General features: G+C 33.5%; 1 protein-coding gene across 4 annotated transcripts in view; it reads left to right on the top strand.

The window, feature by feature from the left end:
- Galk2 (galactokinase 2) overlaps window positions 1-19,445 on the top strand; it is a 123,427-nt gene that overhangs the window by 45,292 nt on the left and 58,690 nt on the right. The window lies entirely within an intron of this gene.

Raw genomic sequence — 19,445 nt, 5'->3', positions numbered from 1 at the left:
TTGTGATTGTAGATCTGTATCATTAACAGGTCACTGTGTTTTGAGGCCTCCAAACTTTGACTTGCACCCAGCAATAAAGTTGAATATTATTCAGTATTTAAAAAAATAATTGGAACAATGCAGGTGATATTAAGTGCACCACATGTGTATAGCCCTTACCAACTACATTTATTGTGTCTTGAAAATACCTAAATGATGAATATACAAGGACATGTTATCCCCCTACCAAATTCAGAACTGCTTTTCATCTCTTTCCCTACATTTATATTTCACAGGCATGTTGGGAGCCATCTTGGTCAAGTGTTATACTACACTGACCCCAGACTGATATTTGATAGTGTAAGGATGATGATGAAAGACTGTCTAGACCTTATTCTCCTTTGTGGCCATTTTTATCTGTAACTTGTGATGACCTTCCTATGCCTCATTTTTGTTTCTAAAATGAGAGTGAGATTAACACTCCTTTTAATTTTACAGGGTAAGTCAGTTAAATAGGCTCAATACCTCCAGTTCTCTGACCTTCCTGGTAGGAGATTTTAGAAAAGTTTAGGGAAAGGGTTTATCAAGACCATAGGTAATGTAGGAAAATAAATTAGCAGTCAGTGAAGTTTTTGTAACTAGATGAATTTTTATAAGTGTTATGGGAAAAGTAAGAATTCAAACTATGATGTGGAGGAGAAAGTAACTCAAAAGGAAAAGATTAACAGCTAGAGACTATTTAAGGTATGCACTACAGTTTTAGAGACACAAAACTTGGAGGTTGCTACTGAAAACGTTCTGTATTAGAATTTAAGGTTCTGTGTTAGAATTTATGTGCCCTAAAAAAATGCTCTTTCCCCTCCTATTAGTCACCTAGATGTTTAAAAGATGTAATTTCTCCCATGGTAGCTTTGTAAAGCATATTTTATTATTATTTTATTTTCTCAGAGAAATACACTGAGGCTAGAGAATATAACATGACCAAGACAAATCACTTGGAACACAGTTGTTTGAATTCTAGCTCAGATGTATTTCATCCAAAAATAGTTATATTTTTATTCCATAGAAAATATAGAATCGACACTCCAACATATAGGTGCAGGCAACTACTTCCTCAACAGAACTCCTAAAGTTCAGGAAATAATAACAAAAATTAATGAATGGGATGGCATCGAATTAAAAAGCTTCTGCACATCAGAAGAAATAAAATTATGAGAATCTACAGAATGGGAAAAAATCTTTGCTAGCTACTCTTCTGACAGAGGATTAATATCCAGAATATTTAAAGAACTAAAAAAACCACCAAAATTCCAAATAATTCAACCAGTAAATGAGCAACTGAAATAAGCAGATATTTTTCAAAATAAGAAATACAAATGACCAACAAATACATAAAAAGTTCAACATCTCTAGCAATTAAGGAAATACAAATTGAAAACACAATATTTCATCTCACTCCAGTTAGAATTATGACCATCAAGAATATCAATAATAAATACTCGGCAGGCATGGTGGCACATGCTTATAATTCCATGAGTACTATGGAATCAGTACGGAGGTTACTAGAGAGCCTAGGAACCACCATATCACCCAGCTATACCATCCCTTGGTGTTTGTCCTAACAAATTAAAGTCAGCATTCTAACATACTATAGTGATACATACTCATGTTTACAGCAGCACAATTCACAATAGCCAAACACTCTAGGTTTCCATCAATGGATGAATGGATAAAGAAAACTGGTTACACAATGGAATTTTATTCAGTCATAAAGAAGAGAAAATTGTGTAATTTTCAGGGAAATGCATAGAACTAGAGACAATTATGTTAAGTGAAGTAAACTAAACTCAGAAGGTCAAGGGTAATATGTTTTATCTTATATGTGGAAGCTAGAGATAAAAAAAGGAAAGAAAAATGGTGTGGAGGGTATCTCACGAAAATACAGAAGAGACACCAGTAGAATAAAGGTCCAGGACAGAAGGTGATAGGAAGAGAGGGAAAGGGGAGATAGTGGGGAACAAAATTGACCAAAAAATATATTTTTTCTCTGTTTTTTTTAAACATCAGAAATTTATTAGTTGCTCAAAACATTACATTGATCTTGACATATCATATATCATACATTTGTTTCAAATGGGGTATGAATTCTTATTATTTCCATGTGTACAGATTGCAGGATCACATTGATTATACAGCTACGTTTATACATACTGCCATACTAGTGTCTGTTGTATTCTGCTGTCCTTCCTATCCCTTTCCTATCCCTCCTCCCCTCCCCTCCCCTTCCCTCCCCTCCCCTCCCTCTACCCCATCTACCGTAACTCATTTCTCTCTCTCTCTCTTATTTTTTTTCCCTCCCCTTCGCCTCACATCCTCTTATATGTATTTTTGTATAACAATGCGGGTCTCCTTCCATCTTCCGTGCAGTTCCCCCTCTCTCTCCCATTCCCTCCCACCTCTCCTCCCTGTTTGATGGTAATCTTCTTCTCATGCTCTTCCTCTCTGCTCTGTTTTGAATCGCCCCCCCTCACTTATATCTAAGAAGACATTTGGCATTTGTTTTTTTAGGGATTGGCTGACTTCACTTAGCATAATCTGCTCTAATGCCAGCCATTTCCCTGCAAATGCCATGATTTTGTTATTTTTTAGTGCTGAGTAATATTCCATTGTGTATATATGCCACATTTTTTTTTTATCCATTCATCTATTGAAGGGCATCTAGGTTAGTTCCACAGTCTAGCTATTGTGAATTGTGCTGCTATGAACATTGATGACGCTGTATCCCTGTAGTATGCACATTTTAGGTCTTTTGGGAATAGTCCGAGAAGGGGAATAGCTGGGTCGAATGGTGGTTTCATTCCTAGCTTTCCAAGGAATCTCCATACTGATAATTCCAAATTGGCCGCACCAATTTGCAGCCCCACCAGCAATGTACAAGTGTACCCTTTTCCCCACATCCTTGCCAGCACTTGTTGTTGTTTAACTTCATAATGGCTGCCTTCCTTACTGGGATGAGATGGTACCGTAGAGTGGTTTTGTTTTGCATTTCTCTGATTGCTAGAGATGGTAAGCATTTTTTCATGTATTTGTTGATTGATTGTATATCTTTCTCTGAGAAGTGTCTGTTCAGATCCTTGGCCCATTTGTTGATTGGGTTATTTGTTTTCTTATTGTTTAATTTTTTGAGTTCTTTGTATACTCTGGATATTAGGGCTCTATCTGAAGTGTGAGAGGTAAAAATTTGTTCCCAGGATGTAGGCTTCCTATTTACCTCTCTTATTGTTTCTCTTGCTGAGAAAAAACTTTTTAGTTTGAGTAAGTCCCATTTGTTGATTCTTGATTTTAACTCTTGTGCTATAGGTGTCCTATTGAAGAATTTGGAGCCTGACCCCACAAGATGGAGATTAGGGCCAACTTTTTCTTCTATTAGACACAGAGTTTCTTGGTTGATTCCTAGCTCCTTAATCCATTTTGAGTTAACTTTTGTGCATGGTGAGAGACAGGGATTCAATTTAATTTTGTTGCATATGGCTTTCCAGTTCTCCTAGCACCATTTGTTGAAGATGCTGTCCTTTCTCCATTGCATGCTTTTATCACCTTTGTCTAATATAGGGTAGTTGTAATTTTGTGGATTGGTTTCTGTGTCCTCTATTCTGTACCATTGGTCTACCTGCCTGTTTTGGTACCAGTACCATGCTGTTTTTGTTACTATTGCTCTGTAGTATAGTTTAAAATCTGGTAATCGCTACACCGCCTGTTTCACTTTTCCTGCTTAGGATTACTTTTGCTAATCTGGGTCTCCTATTTTTCCAGATGAATTTCATTATTGCTTTTTCTATTTCTGTGAGAAATACCGTTGGGATTTTGATTGGCATTGCATTAAACCTATAGAGTATTTTTGGTAATATCGCCATTTTAATGATGTTAGTTCTGCCTATCCATGAACAAGGTATATCTTTCCATCTTCTAAGGTCTTCTTCTATTTCTCTCTTTAGGCTTCTGTAGTTTTCATTGTATAGGTCCTTCACCTCTTTTGTTAGGTTGATTCCCAAGTATTTCATTTTTTTTTTGAGGATATTGTGAATGGGGTGGTTGTCCTCATTTCCATTTCAGTGGATTTGTCACTGATATACAGGAATGCCTTTGATTTATGCATGTTGATTTTATATCCTGCCACTTTGCTGAATTCATTTACTAGATCTAGAAGTTTCTGGGTAGAACCTTTTGGGTCTGCTAGGTATAGGATCATGACATCTGCAAACAGTGCTAATTTAAGTTCCTCCTTTCCTATCTTTATGCCTTTAATTTCTTTCATCTGTCTAATTGCTCTGGCCAGTGTTTTGAGAACTATGTTGAAACAATATTTTTATATTGTATACATGTATAAGTATGTAATAATGAATTACATTAATATAGTGCACAAAAAAGGAAAAGAAAAACAAAAACAAAAATAAAAAACCTCCCAAATAGTTGTTTTATCTACTCAGCCAGACTATTGCCTATAGTATAATGCAATTATACCACATTATGTAATTTACCAGTATTTAGACATGAGGAACACCCTGAAGGTGAGATCAAGTACTAACAGTCTAGGATCTTTCTTATGTCCTAAAAATGAAGGAAGGAAATCACAATTTTCATGCATCTGGTTAATAATATGAATTTAATTTTTTATAGGTGACAGATTTTATATTCCTTGTTAAGGTAATAATGATTATTTGTTGAAATCCTGCTGCATTCAAAGCAAAAGTTTAAATAATAAGGACACAGAAAACCTAGATATTATCCTTGGGTTTAAGGAATTTATAATTTACTTGAAGAGTTTAGATTAATATAAAACTAGAAATGTCATACAAAAGTAGCATATGCAAGTATCTCTGAAGGACATGCAAAGAATTGTTTCCGCTCTTTTATGAAGCCAGTGTAATCTTGATGCCAACCAAAATGTGATGCCTTAATATCAAACTTGCCAAGTACGTAGTAACAAAAAATAAAATCACATGAATTTATATAAAAACAATTTAAAGCAAAGTATTCACAAATTTAACCCAGGAATATATTAGGACAATATGTCATAAAATCAGTAATTTGAATTTATTTTAAAAATTAAAAGTTGGCTTTCATTTAAAAATCTATGTAATTTACCATATTACCAGACTAAAACATGTGGTCATCTTGATAAGAAAATTGTGATAAGATTTAACATGATAAAACTCTTAGCAAATTAAAATTCAGTATAGTGACTTCCGTTGGGATTAGAGAAGAAAGATGATTAAGTGGACACATGAAGGGACTTTCTAGATTGTTGACAATGCTTTATTTCTTTTTTCTTTTTTTCCTTTCTTGTGGTAAGAACACTTAACATGAGATCAGCTGTCTTAAAATTTTAAGTTTATAATACATTATTATTGACTAAAGGTGCAATATTGTAGAGCAGATTTCTAGAACTTATTAATTTTCCATGACTGAAATTTTATGCCCATTGATTAGTAGCTCTCCATCTCCATCACCCCTTGGTGTCCCTGGCAACTACTTTTCCATTTTTTGATTGAAAGAGCTTTATTTTTTGACCTTTATGATAGCTATAGGAGGGTTCTCTGAGTAATAAATTATTGAATTTTATTTTTACGCTTTATACACTTTTCTCAAATGTGTTATATTCTACTAAAAGAAAAATAGTAAGATTTCCTTTAACTTCTGAATTAACCATGTTAAGTTTTTTTTTAATGATTCCATATAGAAGTACTCCATCCAGTGTAATGTATATGATATACACAGGAAAATTATTATATTTACATACTTTTCTCCCTGATTTGTTTTTTAACTTAAAACTATATATCAAAAATCTGTCTATGTCAGCATATACAAATTTGCTGAATTATCTTTAATGGCTGCTTTGTTATATGATATGTGGTTATAGAATATTTCATTTGGTGCCATTACTAGACATATCAGTTATTTCCAGAGTTTTGTATAGTATGAGTTTTAATACTTAATGATATTGCTTTATATGAGTGTACCTTATTTAACTAGACTGCTGCTTTTGTATTACATTTCTAGTTTAATGTTAATATAAATTGGAAATTTAGTTTTTTTCCAATTTTCCACTATTATTAAAAAATGCTCTGGTTAATATTCTTGTACATGATTATTTTCACATTTTTTCAGTTCTTTCCTTAGCATAAGTCCTGGGACATAAAACTATTTATTGGATTAAAAGGTATTCTCACTTGAACTTTTGAAATACATTACCAAATTGCCATCTAGAAAGATTTTATTACTGTTTGGAGATGTTGCATGAAAGTATATATTTCCCTACATCTTTATTAACACTCTATTGGTTTAAAAATATTTTATAATCTGATAGATGCTATTTTGGGCATAAACATTTTTCCATATCTTTTAATGGTCACTTGCATTTTTAAATTTGTGTATCATTTTCTATATTCATTAATCATTAATCTTTTTATAAACTCATCACATATTACCCATTAATCTATTATATGTTGCAAATGCATAGATGTGTTCAATTTTATCTTCGTTGAGTTGAACACAATCTACATATTTTCGTTTCATATTGAAATGAAGGACTTGCTTACAAAAAAGCCTGATAGGCTCAAGGATTTTAGTAAAAATTTATCAGAAGTGAGCCACTTCTCCTTTAAATGGACTCCAGGGCTCTCTGGTCTACCATGTTTGACCTTGTATCTTCAGAAGCTTACTCAATGGAACCCAAATTGGGACTATTTTATATTTTAAGCAGGAATATTTTTCTAATTGCATTTGTGCCATAATTATGCACTTTTGAATCATGAATAATGAAACCTAGAAAATCTTTTTAGCACTTAGAAAATCAGGTTCATTCAGCTCTTCCAAGCCAGCATGATAACTATAACGGGGATGACTTTTAATCTTGAAGGGTATATATATATCCATTAAGATTAAAAGAAGTACCACCAGTCTGGCAAATAATAAATAATACACTTACAAACTTTTCTCTCTGAAGAAAGGGATGATTGTATGACTTTTTAATAGTCATCTTTACAATACCTATCATAAAGAGGGCAATTAGATTGAATTAAATTATCACTATCATCATCTCTGAAAAAGCCATTTCCTTCTATTATTAGCTTTATATCTATATTAATTTAAGAACACATAAAATGAATACTCTGTACCAAAGAAGCAATGCCTTGTGTTTAGTTTTGATGTGAAACTGTGGAACTGCAAAACAAAGCTGTCTGAATTTTGGCTCCATTATTTTCCAGTTTTATAACTGAGAGATGTCTCTTCTTGTCTTTGAATTGCAGTTCCTCACAGTAAATGAAAAAATTTAGACTGTTATTAGTAGGTCCCTTTTAGTACTAAGACTCTGAGATATAAAGGGTGAAGTCAATTTTTTAGGCTATATTTTTTTAAGAACTTTATAATCCTTAAACTTGTGTTTACCTCTAAATCTTCTAATAAATATTTCAAGATTCTAGATCTTATTGGAAATAAAACCAAACCAAACCACTGAAAAGCTATATGCAATTTTAAGCAAAATTGGAACACTGTGGGTATTATGTACTTGTCATAGTTTAATGATGTAATTCAACTCTCTTGGTATTGCTGATTGAGAGTTCCATCCCCAGGAAAACGCCTGCTACCTTTTTTCTGTTTTTTTTTTTTTTTTTGTTGTTGTTGTTGTTAACAGTTTTTTTTTTTTTTTGCTTAATAAATTTGACAATTAGGAATTTATTGGATGAAATAAACTATAATCTCAATGCCCACTAGATGGAGATACTGGGATAACTGAGCACTTAAACTAACCACACATATTTTTACTTCTGGGCAGTGTGCTCTTAGTTTTAATTAAAATAAATGAATAAATGAAGAAGAAAAAGAAAGGAACAGAAAATGTGAGGGTGTGAGGACTGAGCGTGAAACCCAGATTCCCATGGCTCTAAGAACAGATTCAAATACTGTACACTATGAATCATTGCAAAGCCTTTCAAAGTTGCACTGCATGTTTCCTGCCATTAAAAGAAAATACATTTATGAAGACAATGTGGAATAATTAAATCAAGCTAGTTAACATATGCATCACCTCAAATACTTAGGGAAACTTTAGATGGTTAGAAATGTTTTATTTTTCAAACTTATAGTCCTCAAGTTAATTAAGTTTAAATTCAATCAATATAATTTCACATGAATATAATGTGGGAACTTTGTCTTACACTTGTACGACACTGCTACTATCAGCTCTAAAGGCATTTGTAACAAACATGCATTAATTAAAATGTTTTGCAACAATAAAAAACTAAGTACACTGAACTAATTTACAAATATCCACATCCCTTGAAATGATTGTATTTAATTTATTATCTTTGAAAAATCTAAGAACATCTCATTTATCAAATTTTCCTCTTTCTCAAATTTAATTTTTAGGGTTAGTCTTTATAGACATAATTTCTATTTTCTTTTTGAGCATTTTTTCTATTAAATTTTTAGTAGTTTACTCTCTCAAAAGCACATTGAGCAATTTATAAGTATTGATATGTTTTCAGAGTTGTGGCTTTTTCCATCTCTATTATTCTCAGGGCTTTGATATCTATGAAAGTAAGAGACTGGGTGAAATCCTAGGTGATAATGCTCAGAGGAGCAATACTAGAAAAATAATGTATTTATGGAAGATTTTAATAAAGTCAGTGCCTACTTGATTTACCAGTGCTTAATGAATAATATAGGTACATAAAAGTAATTTAATTGTATTTTATCGAGATATCCCCAAAGTCAATGACCAAGAAAAAGAAGTATTTTACAAATTAAGTTTTCTTTGGTTATTGAATATACCAGATATTTAAGAAGTACTATTGGAGATTATTTAGAATTTGGGTATATGGATATAATTATTAATTTTAATAATAGCAAAAGTGGTAAGGGATCAAGAGACAGGAAAGCAGCTTGGTCTGATCAGAAAGACTGAAGGACAGAATTTAAAGGAGTCAATATTTCACTCACTAATCCATGACTCAGTATGGTGGGAAGAACAGGGCTTGTGGAGTCAACAAGACCTTAGTATCCTCACTCATTGCCTCAACAACTATGTGATCTTTGGTATATTATTCAATCTCTGTGAACATGTTTGTTTGCAAAATTGGTATAATGATGCATACTTGGTAACCTTGTTATGAGGATAATGTTTATAAACTACAGGGCCCAGCTCACAGTAAATGTTAATGATCATTATTGTCATAACCGCAACATTATTATAATGCTGATGTTGATGATAGTAATAACAATCTATAATTCTCATTCCAATTATTAAAAGGTAGATTTTCTCTGCAGGTGAGGCATTCTGAGTCACTGGAAAATGAGTAGGCTAGTTTCATTGAAAGCTTTTTATTTTCCTTCTAATCCTGAGATTTAGGGGTACCACAAAGTGAAATGGATTAGATATAAAAAGAACTTTACTTCCCATTCCTTTAATCAGCACTGTTTATTGAAGCATGCACTGTTCTAGAAATTGGGGCTCAAGCCATAAGGTAGACAAAGAGCTGATATTCTAAATGGGTGAGACAGATAAAATAACCAAAAATATGGGCAGATACTATACATAGGGTTAGTTTGTTTAAGGAAAATGAAGCCTAGAAATTATGAAGAAAAACTTAGAGAAAGGTTACTTTTAGGTTATATGATTAGTATAAAGAATTAAAGGAAAAAAATTTGGATGAAAAAATATTACCAAATAAAGAAATTATCAATTATTGGCAAATATTTATTTTTTATTGTTTATATCTTTATTGTTATGGGTAGCTAATAACATGAAGATCTAGGGAGTGACATTTGAGCTCAATTATTTTATTAAATATTTAACTGTTAGCTATTTTGAACCTTCTCTGATAATATCTACCTTGCTGGCTTGCAAAATTTTCTATTTGAGGGGATTGGTGATATTCTTTGGATATAATCTTGTTTCTACTGACCCTGTTTCATCTTGGTGTACAGAACCCCAGGGTAGAGTGAAATACTCCAAGGTCCTGGTGGTGGGCTTCTTTCTCCATCTTGACGGACATCTGAGCTTAAGTCAAAGTAGAGTCAGTGGGAATGGCAACCTTAAGGGTAGTCTTTCATGTTTCAGAACTGGGATCATCTAGTGGATTTCCAAATTTGGCTTTGTCATGTTTTCTCTTCCTACTTTTCATGGAAGTTCTGCTTGGAGCTTAACATTAGAGGCAGGAATACCATTTTCTTCATGTAGCCTAGGAAACTAAAGATGGTCATCATTAGGCTATAGCATTAACATTCAGGGGGGGAAAACATCAAAAAGGAAATATTGTGCCTACTAGATTTTTCAATCAAATTATTGCTTAGTAAAATACCAAATTATTGCTTAGTAAAATACTAGATTGTGAAGCTACTCTTCTGAGTAGAAGAGTGGCCTGAGAAAGTTCCACATTGGTCAAAGGTGCATGGATATTGCCAGTTGTCTTGAGTTGCTTAATTTTTATGATCAAATATTGTTTTATTGGGCTGGGATTGTGGCTCAGTGGTAGATGGCTTGCCTAGCACATGTGAGGCCCTGGGTTCAATCCTCAGCACCACATAAAAATAAATAAAATAAAGATATTGTGTCCAACTACAACTAAAAAATAAATATTTTAAAAATATTGTTTTATGTTGTCCAGAGTTTATACCATATGCTTTTAACTCTTATCTCACAACTTCATATTTATGCAGCCATTGTTTCACTGTTATGAGACAAAAGATCCCATGATAACTTACTAAATTGAGTAATGTGAAAACTAGAGTTGTTATGTTTTTCTTATTGATTTTCTTCAAAAATTAATCTTTTTAAAAGAACAGATCTTTTAGAGTAGGAAGGAATTTTTTATGCGTGAGTGGCAAAATTAATGTTTTGCAAATTTCATTCCACATGTATAGACTATTCACTTTATTTGATACATTCAAATAATTTACCCTTTGAAAGTCTCTATCTATAACTAAACTCTTTTCTGTGGAACATCTTGGAACAATAGTAAAAGCAGGAATAAGGATCCCATTTCATTTTATTTTTCCATAATGAACAGGAAGAATTTATTAAATTCATCTTCCAGAAACCCAGGATGTGCTGTTAACACATGTGTGCCCTGCTTTCTATCAGCTCCAGTCAGATCTTAGAAAATACAGAGGAGGTTGGTTTTTTTTTTTTTTGGTATCACTTTCAAAAGATAGGTTTTAATGAGTACCACCCAGGTTACTCTTTGACCAATATGCTGGTTTGATTCTTTTAAACATGCAAATAAAATACAATTGTTTCAAAGATCTTGGGAATATCCCACCTAAGAAGACATTCTGGGCTATTAACCAACTTGTTAATTTTGACTGTGTTTATTTAAATCAAGTGGAGCAGGGCCTGTGGAACTGTATGTGTGGTCATTAAAGTCTACAATCTCCTCTAATTTAAGTAAGTTATAGGGAAGGTAAAATTGGTCATGATTACTGTGGTTTCAGGGCATGCAGAGAATAGCTAATTAATGTTTCTTCTGATAAAATTGTGTTATTACTTTGTAAAATATATGCAAAAATTAAAGCAACTAGGACTTTACATGCTGTGGACTCTTCATTGTAAAGAGAATGAAAATGCTCCTTTAAATTTTATAACATGTTATATTTAAATATTTTCATGACTACAAATATTATAGTTGTCAGATTTTACAAATATTTTAATTCTTCAAATAAGATTGTGATGGTTAAATTTGGTGATAAAAGTTTTATGAAACTTGGAAAAGAATTTAATGATAAAGCAAAAAATTTATTAGAAAAATTTAAAAGGTATAAATTTCTTTTAGGAGCAATTCATAGAATATTATGATTTAATGCAGAATGTCTTTCTAGTTAGACATTTTCATTGATTTGCTTCAGTATTTGGGGAAATTGTTACTTATTGGCAACAATGTTAAATCTCTCTTCTTGTCCCTCTCCTTTCTTTTTATTTCACACCTGTGCATTTATACACATGCACAGACACAAGTATATGGCTTAATATAGCACTTACATTTTTTATTATGAAATATTTCAAACATACTTAAAATGTGCAAGAACAGGCAATGAACACATATGTCTTTCACCTAGAACCACATAAACATCTGTCACATTGGCTTTATTTTCTTATTTTTTCCTGAACTGTTTGAGAGTTGATTATAGAAACTACCCCTATATATTTCAGTTTACTTCTCCTAAGAACAAGTCACTCTTCCACTAAACCACAATATAATTGTCATACTTAGAAAATTCAACATTGGTACAATACTGTTAACTAATAGGCTTTATATTTAAATTTCACAGTTGCCTGAATAATATCCTTTACAGTTTTTTCCTGTTTTTTTTCTTTTGAAAATTCCTGATCCAGAATTTATTTAAGGATCAATCATTGCATTTAATTGTCATTTTTTTAAGTTTCCTGTATTAGTTTTTTAGTTTTACTTTATTCCAGTTCCTTAGCCTTACTCTATGATATTGAATTTATATATGTATGTATTGCAGTGCTGGGCTTGAACCCACAGTCTCATGCATGCTAGGCAGGTAGGTGCTCTACCACTGAGCTACAGCCTCTGCCCGAAGTTGACATTTTTAAGAGTACAGACCAATTTTTTGGAGGGGGGGTGGTAAAATTTTCTCAATTTGGGTTTGTCATATGATTGCCTTATAACTGGAATGAGACTTTTTTCCCCTGAGGAATAGTACAATGAATGACCTTTATAGTGAATCATATTGTATGGGTTCTGTTTGTTGAATTGTAAATTTGAAAAAAATATATAAATTGATAGAGATCTGCTGCCTATCCAAAAGTTTATCTTAGTTTAGGTATATAACAAATTCCCTTTCATAAAGGTGGGCTTTCATTTAATAATGCTTATGAAAAAACTGGTTTAAAGTGAGATTCTGTGTTTAGTTGTTCTTATGTTTTTAATAAATCCAATGCTCAATGCATTTTTGTTGAATGAATGAAACACTGGTGACTTAAAAAGTCTCAAATTATCAGCTTTGTCAAAATATTTAAAAAATTCTTTATTGTAGTGTTCCTATTTAAGTATTTCATGTTTTCCTCCATTGTTTCGTTTAGGAAACCAAATGTACTAAGCTTGGAATAAACAGCTTGAGATGCCTAACATAAAAATAACCAAGCAAATGTAATTTTAAGCTGTCACTGTGTATATAGGGTCACATTATTTCACGTGCAGTCACTAAGGGTTTGTATATATCACATTTCAGCATAATGACATGGGCAGGCGCCAAAGAAAATACCAGGCAACATGAATTTGGTTTGACTAACAAATATTTACATGTCTCTGTATCTCTAATTATTGTAATCTTTTAAGGGGTTTATACTATACAGGCTTAATTCTTTAAAGCTTTATATTAGATTAAAAGAATTTGATCAGTAATATATATATATATATATATATATATATATATATATATATATAACTGTAAAAATGATACTGCAGTCTGTCTGGATAAATTTTGGTGTAAACCAGAGCTCCTGCAGGGAACAGGTGGACTTGAGGGTGCCCTGATAAGGGCAAAGACTGCCTGCCTGTCATCTGCATGCTTTTATGTATTGACTGCTTTTTTTTTTTTTCTTTTCCAGGTGGGTGGAGTTGACAGAAGTCAGAGCTGTCATTTGCTCTTTTTAGGTTTCTCTAGTCATGTAGTTATATGTTATAAAAAAGATAAACCGTGTGAGCCTTTGTTTATGAAATGACGCTCATCCAAAGCAGGCAGATATTGTATAGGGGGACACTGAACCAATCACATGTCTTTGCTCATTCAGTGTCATCTTTGTCACTTAGCATGCTTTTGTGAGATGGAAAATTTGGACTGTGTTAAGTCTATAGTTGTACAATGACTTAATGGATTTCCGCCTACTAAATTAAAAGCCTGTAGGTTCTCAATATAGCCTCTAACTTCACTTTAGTGCTTCTCATTTTAGTTTGCGAATGCAAAGCTGTTTCTTTCTAGCTCATGGAGAAATTTTAATCATCGAGTTGATCGCGTTTTAAATCTTTGGATCCCTAGGGACCCAAATCATAATTGATTCAAATCAGACAATCTGGTCACTAACTGAATAAAATAAAAATGTGGTTTCATTTGCGACATAATTTCCTGATGACATTAATAATGATTCTGGCTTTTATGCAATTAGTTCAGAGTATTTACTCATTTATTCACATTCATTGAGGAGTTCTGTTCCATATAGGGCTGATAACATTCATATCTCCACCTTCTCTCCTATGGCTAAGGTCTACTGTGTGCCATCATAGTTGTTAAAAATGTATCTAGTTTCAGGCATTTGTATAAGGTGTTGTGTTCCTCCTAGTTGTTAATAGGCTTTGTCATATACAGATAGGAAAGTGTTCCATAAATCCAAACATGTGAATTAGTAGAGCTGACATGGCAATGGTACTAGTAAAAAGACTCTCTTGGGCCCTACACTTGAACTTTCTGAATTTTATCCTCTTATGTTCTCAGATGAAGGAGTTATTACATAGGCAGGTGATAATGGAGCAGAAGAGGCAGTGTCACAGAATAAGCTCCTATGATGCATAATAGGCCAAAAACAAAGGAATTCTTAAAGGTGCAAACTGCTCATGGATGATGAAACTTCTTTGTTATCCCAATTATAATCTTTTTGAGTGTAAAGATTCATGCTCTATTATTTTCTGCTTTCTAATTTTCTTTCCTTTGGAGGAAGAAGATGGCCATTATATAGCCAATATAAAGTAGTACAGTGAGTTTTCTTTGCTTGTTGACCAGAAATTTAAAATCAGTTAATTTCTAATTAGGATGTTTTAGTTAAAAATAATACCTATTGATGTAAAGTAATGGCATGAGAAGTGTTTTCAAGTGTCAGTTTTAGTCTTGAGGGCTAGTTCATGAGATGGGGGTTCCCAAAGCCGTGGGTAGAAACAGGAAATATAATATACCATCTTAAAATGGTAAAAATATATTTCTTAATTAATTGAGTTCTTTAAATATCATCAGGAATGTTTAAAGTTTCCTTAAAAGTTACTGTTATTACCAAAGAAGTAATGTTCTCTTGTCATAGAACATTAGGGAATTTAAAAATATATTTAAGATTAAAGTAAAAAGTAATCCATAATCTGATAACCGAAGATTGGATTTATTATCACCTTGAGTATTGAGATGAAAATAAAATCTTTGTACCTTCTTTAAGTACTACAATCGCTACACGTGATTCAACTGTTTTTTATAGAATATCTATTTTGTGCCAGATTCTATTCTGGTCATTGGGTTAGAACAGTGATTAAAATAAAATGCCTTCTTTCATGGAACTTATATTTGAGTAGGGGAGGAAGAGAGACCAAAAACAAAAACGAGATAATATAAGGTGTTCAAAGAAAAAGCCTGATATGGGATGGAGAGTGGCATGTATTAAGATATTTTGGGAGGATAATGAGGTGATATTTGAGCAGAGATTTTGAGATAAGAGCATTTCTGATATAGAGAATGGTGGATATAAAGATCCAGAGGCAGTGGGACATTGACTCCTGATTGGCCAATAATTACAACTAGTGTTAATTATGCATTAATAATATGCTAGGCTTTTAAAATCCTCATAGTGACCCAAGAAAGATAGGTAATTATCACAATTCCCACTTTGCAGATTAGGAAACAACATGCTTTAACTACTGTGCTATACTGATAACTGCTATGATAGAGTAGAGAGAGTAACTCCAGGCAGTCAGGAAACTTTTCTAGAAGGGTCACTGCTTAAACTTAGTTCATTATAGAGCATTTACAAGGAGAGGAAGGTTTAGAATTCTGTTTTGTTCCACTTCCCCTACCATACCCTTAGAAATTATAACAATGCCTTGCCCATGGTTGGCGCTTTATATTTATTGAACAAATACAGCAAGAATATTTACAAAGATGAGAGGCAGAAGAGAACATGACATAATCAGGAAATTTATATTAGTTCATTTTGACAGGATCACAGACTATGTGATAAAAACAAATGTAGAAATCTATGGTAGAAGAAGTAAGCAGGTATCATGCCATAAATTTGTTTTTGTGAAAACCAATTGGATACTTATTTGGGAGCATATATAATCTATATAATCTTGGTCCATTTTCTGTTGCTATAATGAAATACCTGAGACTAGGTGCTTAAAGAGATATATAACTCAGGTTCTAAATGTTCAGGAGTATAACACCAGAATCTGCTCACATCACAACATGGCAGTTGGCATCATGGTGGAAGCACATGTGAGAGGCAGAGATCACATGGCAAGACAGAAGCTGGAGAGATCCATGAACTAGGTTTATTCTTCTTAAAACAACCTACTCTCATGGGAACTAACCAGGGTCCCAAGATAACTGCGTTAATCTCTTTCGGAGGTGTGTCCTCAGTGACCTGATCATCTCCCACTAAGCCTTGCCTTTTAAAGGTTCCACAATTTTAACACTGACATACTGGAGACCAGGTGTCCAGCACATATGTAATTGTGTGAGTAGTCTCATTTTTTTTTAAACCCAACGGGACAAAATGTTTAAAATTGTTTGAATCTTTGAATATTCTTTGGGATTCTGTGAAAATAAAATATTTTCAAATGCAAATATGAATTATTAAGATTTTTATTAGTAGGAAAATAGCCTATTCAAGCCCACTTGATTGAAAAAGGAATATTTAGCATCTGGTGCAGTGGTGCATACCTATAATCCAAGCGACTCTGGAGGGAGGCAGAAGGATTGTAAGTTCAAAGCCAGCTTCAATACCTTAGCCGAGGGCCTAGGCAACTCAGTGAGACCCTGTCTTTAAATAAAATATAAAAAAAGGCAGGTGATGTGGCTTAGTGGTTAAGTCCTCTGGTTTCACTTCCCAGTACAACAAATGAACAAACCAAAAAACAAAACAAATCAAAACAAAAAAATGGATATTTACTTTAAGTGTATGTCCTGAAATGAAAAGGCAGATATTATATCAGTTAGCTTTTGCTGAGGTAACAAATAACCCCTAAACTTTGTGGCTTAAAATAATAACCATTTGGACTGGATTCAACTTTTTAGTAGTTCTTTTTATCTTGGCTTAGCTAAGACATCTTCTCTCAGCTGTTTGTCAGTTAGACAGTGCTGGTTCTGGATTGGCTGGTTGTTAGCTTGGATGATGGAGATGACTGGACCACATGGCTCTCATCATTTATCATGCTAGCCACTACTCTCAGTTTCCTTAAATTAGTACATTATTTATAAAACTCAGTATCATGAACTCCTATGTCTGGCTACTCCCTCTCCATTTCTAACATTTTCTGGGGACACTGTCCTCTTTCCCATCCCTTCCAATTACTATAAGATTATAATAATTTATCTCTTGATTGCTAGATTCATACAAATAATCCCATATCTCCCATTCACTTAATCAAATACCCAACTCACAAATCCCACCACAGTTTGTAGATCCAGGGGTAGGTACATGATTGAAGGAAAAAAACAGATTCTTTTCTGGATTTCCACTCTCCATGAAATGGCAATGTCATGCAATGACTGAGCAATGAACAGTCCCAGGGTTTCCAATTGGTATATATTCATTTATAAGAGGCAAATTTATCTCTGAATATGGGGGATTAGTAGAAAAATAGGAAATTCATATTGTATACTTATTTGTTCATTCATTCATTCAACATTCATTTATTAACAACTAGGTTAGGTATAGAGATACAGAAGTGAACAGAATGCTTCCTCCCTTCCTGGAGCTTAGATTAATAGGGGAGACCATCATTAAGTAAACATGCAAAATATCTATATACAGATGGTGATAAGTGATAAATGCTGTGAAGGAAATAGACTTTGAGAGAAAATGGGAGAATCTCATTTATATGGGAAGGAGTAGTTTTGGGGGAAGGCATTGTGGAGTAAGTTGAGATGTGAAAGACATGTAGGGAGTGCCAGGCAAAAATTTACTAATTTTTAAAGTTACTGTGTCACATGTTAACATAAAACACCAGTGTTTCAGAACACTTTATAGAACTAAAACTTCCTCTGGAGAAATAAGCAATATATCTTCCCAAAAGAAGTAGAAGGAATCAATTGTAAGGGGAAGAGGAAAAGCAAGCAGAGCTGCAATCTGAGATACAGGTAATATATGGATAGTGGTCAGATAACTCAGGGTCTCACTGAGTTGCTGATAAAGGGTAATGTTTGGTCCAATAGCAGAGACCCCACATCTACCTCGAAGAAAAGCCAGGGCCCTGTCCTTACTGCTATTTACTGGAAATGATCATTGATTCCCCACCCCCCCTTTTTTTCCTTTTTCTTTCTTCCTTTTTTTTTTTTTATATTAGAGAATGAATCCAGGGTGCTTTACCACTGACCTGCATCCCCAGTCCTTTTTATTTTTTATTTTGAGACAGAATCTTGTTAAGTTGCTGAGATTGGCCTTGAACTTGAGGTTCTCCTTCCTCAGTCTCCAGAGCTGCCAGGATTACAGGGGTGGACAACCGGCCCAGCCCCTTGTCATATTACTTCCATTTAGACAACGTTAGAGTCTCTTTTTCTATCTATCAGCAGTAAAGTGTGAACTGGACATGTTTTATAACAAATTGCCTTACTAAATGGGTACATCTTTTGATCTTGGTTAATTCCTTTGAAACTTTTTATCAATGGCTTGGTAAACCATTATCTCACATTTCTATGTTTACTTCCAAGAGTGATTATGCAATGCCATTTGAAATACTGTTTTTCTTTTCACATTAATCTATTATTGAATACAGTATTTTTAATGCTTATAATTTTGGGGAGTGTTAGACTACATGTAGGTACTCAACAAGGAATGAAATTCTAGAGAAAGAGATTGAAATGAGACATTCATTTTCCAAAGGATAAGTTTTCTCCAACAGCTTTTCTGTCTCCTACATTAGATTCCCTTTGCCCGTTGGTGAAAGTGGATATTGGGTCTTAGCACTTTGGTTCTCCAAAGTGTGGTGTAGACCTCTGACTATAGGGACAGAAATGTTGCCTGCAAGACCAAATGAATCTATCTCTGAGCTGCCCCATTATTGGGGCACATTGTGCATTGCAGGCAGGGGGGCCTGGTGGAATGAATGGAGGGTGAAGGAAGCTCCAAATCAGCATGTGCCTGAGGCAGCAATATGGACTAGAGTCCTCCGTAATCCACATTTTAGGGTATAGGGCAAAAAGAAAATTTCCTACTGTTTTAGAAATTGCTCTTTTTACTTATCTGGCCCATAAAAGGGAGATAATTTGATGCTTTTGTTTCTAAAGCATCTATATTCATCTTTATTTTTAGTTGAACACAATATTTATTAGATTTTAAATTTGGGGGAGGGCAAGAAAATGTACAGTTTTACCAACAATTAAGGGGCCCCTGTCCCTGAACTCGAGATCTCAGGGCTCTCTCTCTGTATGCATACTTCAACATTCCTAAGAGAGAATTTTCTAGT

Source organism: Ictidomys tridecemlineatus, chromosome 5, assembly GCF_052094955.1.
Source record: "Ictidomys tridecemlineatus isolate mIctTri1 chromosome 5, mIctTri1.hap1, whole genome shotgun sequence".
In the NCBI taxonomy this organism is placed as follows: domain Eukaryota; kingdom Metazoa; phylum Chordata; class Mammalia; order Rodentia; family Sciuridae; genus Ictidomys; species Ictidomys tridecemlineatus.
This window is presented reverse-complemented; position numbering and strand designations above follow the sequence as displayed.